This window comes from Meleagris gallopavo, chromosome 4, assembly GCF_000146605.3.
Source record: "Meleagris gallopavo isolate NT-WF06-2002-E0010 breed Aviagen turkey brand Nicholas breeding stock chromosome 4, Turkey_5.1, whole genome shotgun sequence".
Classification (NCBI taxonomy): Eukaryota; Metazoa; Chordata; class Aves; order Galliformes; family Phasianidae; genus Meleagris; species Meleagris gallopavo.
Window position 1 is genome coordinate 68,603,822 of NC_015014.2, and position 4,159 is coordinate 68,607,980.

A 4,159-nucleotide genomic window follows, 5' to 3' on the forward strand; every position below is an offset into this window, starting at 1 on the left:
GAAAAAAAAAAAAAAAAAGGAGGAACAAGTTCTTCTAGTCTGCAAAGCTAAACCATGTGAGGTGTCCTGAGGTAATGACTGTACCTGAGGAATGAGATCACACAGGCTTTTATCTGTTCATGCTTCAATTAGAGCTAGACTGACCAGAAGTAGAAACAAATGTACCTTAGCATTTTGAGGAGTAATGAAACTACATCAGCTTGGCTGCTAATAAAAACCAAAGCTTCTAGAAGTTCATTATGGCTCATTCATCAACACTCTATCTCAAGGCATACTGAGGAAATGAAACTGTTATCTCCCAAATCCATGTTTCTAGTTGGCCCAGCTGGCATGGTTGTATTCTGTATCTGCTTTCATATTTCACTGCATGTCATTACCCCTTCAACATTATCCATGGGAGAAGGTAAAGTACTTCTATTCTTGTACGTCCCTTATCCAAAGGGGATTTGATTGAGAACTTAGACCTTCAAATGTTGATCTTGTAGAGGTTTAAGAAGCAATAACCATAAAACCTTGCAGCAACCATTAACTGCATTAAAACTAGTAGGCTTATCTTCGATATGCAGGAGGAGAGCCCTGAAAAACCACCTGTCCCCATTCATCACAGAAAGCATAGAAGTGCCTGGGCAGCGACTATTAGCTGCTAGCTCTATTCTGCATAAAAACTTCTTGCAAAGTATCTGTTATTAATGACATCAAATACTTTTAGGTGGGAGGAACCTGATTTTCGAGGACAAGTATTTGAATAGCCAGCCAGAGTTCACATGTGAAGAAGTAAGCTTAAATTTCTGAATGTGCAATATATATACATATATATATATATTTGCATTGATAGTCACAAAATTGAGGGATTTCTCATCACCTGAAGCCTCTTACTTTTTTCTAGTGAAACTGGGTACAAGAGAAACCTGCTGTTGATCTCTAAATGGTAGCCGAGGGGAAGAATTTATTCAAGTGTGCTCTGCAGTTACTGTTTAAAGAGCACCTGTTTACACAGATTGTTCCTTCCTCAAATAGGAGCTAAAGGCTTACTTATTAGCATCTCAACCTGGTAGGTAGAGCTGGCTGTTAAAAAAAAATAAATATGTGGTACTCCGTGCAAGCAGCAGAACAGGTTTAAGTTTGCTGCTTTGTCGTTTAATCAGTTCAGTATTTTTACAGCAATATTTTGCTTTGCAGGTACTTCAAATAGCATTTTGTTCTTGAGAGGCACATAACCCAGTGAGATAACTGCATCTGTGCCATTATCATGGTGATAATTTGTATAAATGATTTCTGGATATTATGATATTTCTATTGGAATACTGCATGAGTGAGGGTATGTATACAAACTTAAGTTTTTTTGTAAATATTAAATTTTTGTGGAGAATATTGTGGTGATAAAATCAAGTTTAAAAAAGCACAATATTTATTTTTCTGTATTGTATAGTTAAAATTCTGGCCACATAGATTGAGAAGTATATTCTAGAACTATGCAACAAGCTCACAGATATCAGCAGTCACAACTTAACATTCTACATCTTAGGATTCTTGCCATAGGGTTTCCCTGATCGTCCGAAATTGATACCTTCTAGAGAAGCTGGATAACTTTAAAAACGTTTGGCCCTGGTCTAACTTCTACAAAGGAAAAGGAAACCTAGGTAAGTGAAGTATGTAGCTAATGATTTACTTAAATTAAATATATATGTATATAAGAATTAACTGAGTTCAGCTTCTAGCTTGTTTTTCAAATACCACTACTATTGTTTGCATCCCAAATGTTTGCTTTCTATTTACTTATTTGTACTCTGTCAGTTTTACCATCTTCTCTTCTGGTCTTTGCAGATTTATCTTACTTCATACACATTTCAGAACGCTGCATTTTGATCATATGATTCTTCTTGTAGCATCCTGCTATTGGCTCATCTGTCACTTCAAAAATGAGCATGGTAACTTCAAAGGTCTTTCATGGACTAGCTTACCATAGCCACTACCCACACTGTTCTCTTCTATCCTTGGTCTTCTAGGCTGGTATCCTACCAAAGCTATTACATTTCTTTGTTTGAACAACCACCTTTGAGAAACATTCATGTTACTCTTTGGACGTGGGAGTAGGCCATTCACAAAACCCACACTGTTGCCTTTCAAATCCCTCCTTAAAGTTTTTCTTCATTATGATGCCTGCACAAAATTTTACAATTGGCCAACTGGTAAGCTACCAACAGTTAGATCTACTGCACCAACTAATATTATCATATCTTTACTGCCTACCACAGCTCTTCTTGTATGTATTAATCGGTCAACCTCTGAGGCAAAGCGTTTTCCATGCGTAAAAACTAAGGGTTTAAATAAGGAGAGTACAAAAACACACAGTATGAAATATACATTACACAGCCACCGCTACAATAACAAAACAAGTAACTTGGTAGTTTGAACTATACCTTGCTTCATAGAGTATTGTATCACAAGTTGCATTTTGTAGGGCTGGTCCATATGTGAGTATCTAAAGCTGCTTTTAAATCTGAAAAGAAACTTGCTTGTTCTTCAATTTGATGACTGTTAATGGACATTCCTCCAGGCTATATGTAGTTGTTTATCAATCAGACTCAATTTATATTATTCACTTTTGCTTCACCTGCTGGAAACGTTACTTAACGCTAGGTTCATCTCCTTGATGGTTGACCTAGGTGATCGTTGTGCTCTTTTCCAACCTTAACAATCCAACGATTCCTTGCTAGGAACCACTAAAGAGGTCTTAAGCTACTGATGTATTTGTGCTGCCTGCTTTCTTTTATGCCAGGGATGGGAACTCCCTCATGATGAGCAAGGAATTCTTATCCCTTTGGGCTTTGCAGATGAATGTGTTTGAACGTAGCAGTAGAGAAGAACGTAGTGAGGAGTGCCACAACAAACTGGTGGGAAAATCTATTAGAAAATAAAAAAATGATAGCACAAACCGTGCCAGCTTGAGAAAATGGTGGAAGGGTTGTGGCAGAGGCAGAGCTGCTGTTAGGTGTGGACTTGGGGCCTGAAGAGTCTATTATGATGGGTGGAACCAGGAAAAAGACATAAGCCCAATGTTCTCCATTTCCAGTAAACTGGGTCAGTCAATAATTCATTTTCCTTGGGTATTTCCATCATGTTTGGTCATTTCCTCCTATATCATTAAGTCCTGCAGTGAAAGACAAGCAGTGTGTCTTTCTGGGTCACTGAGTGAGCTGCTCTGCTTGCTCTTTAGCATTTTCTCAGTTTAACTGCCTGGTTTTATGACCTTGACCACAGCCTTTCATAAAAGCACGCAGGTCTGCCATGACAGGAATGAGGGATCTGAGGTGGTGGAAGCCATCTGCCTCTAGATACAATTACATAAACCACCTCAAAACCTTTCCAAACCCTCAAGGAACCTCTAGACCGCGTTACTTCCCCAAACGTGCATCTCCTTGTCGTACAGGACCCAGCTCTTTCTCGCTCCCCCTGCTCCCAAGCCGACAAACAAGATGGTGGCCACGGCCGCCTCAGCCTCTCCTCAGCATGGCCGACCTCCGTGCGCATGCGCAGAGGCGGCTCCCGAGCAGGTGGCGGGCCCCGTGCCGAGTGCGCCTGCGCAGAAGGCAGCCGCAGCGCCCCCGCAGGTGCACCTTATCGCTGCGCGCACGCGCAAAAGCGCCCTACAGGTGCCCCCTCCCCCTGTGCTATATCTGAGTACGCCGCGGATCGCACGTATAAGTGGTCGCTTCACTCTTTCTGACTCCCGCGGATCCTTCCGCCGACGCCGCAGACGGTACTTAGGGCTTACGGTTCAGCCCGCCTGAGGCGGTGGTAGAAACGTCATGGCGCGTCACGGACTCAAAAATGTTTGTTTTCCCGTTTAGCCTCATCTTCGGGCTATTTGTGAGCGTGGGTGTCTCGAAGGACTCTTTCACTCGAAGCTCGGCGGAAGGATATTTCTTTATTTAACCGCCATAAGCTGAACTAACATTTCGAGGCGGGGCCAACGGCGCGGACACCGCCTCTTCGGACCAATCACAGCGGGAGGCTTGCCGTTAGCTCCGCCCCCCAGGAGCGGAAGAACCAATGGGAGCGAGAGAGGGAGCGGCGGGGACTGGCTGAGGGGTGTGTGCGCCAGCGCGGGGCGGCGGAGCGGCGCCGGGCGCAGCGGCTGTTGCCGGGGGCGGAGGGG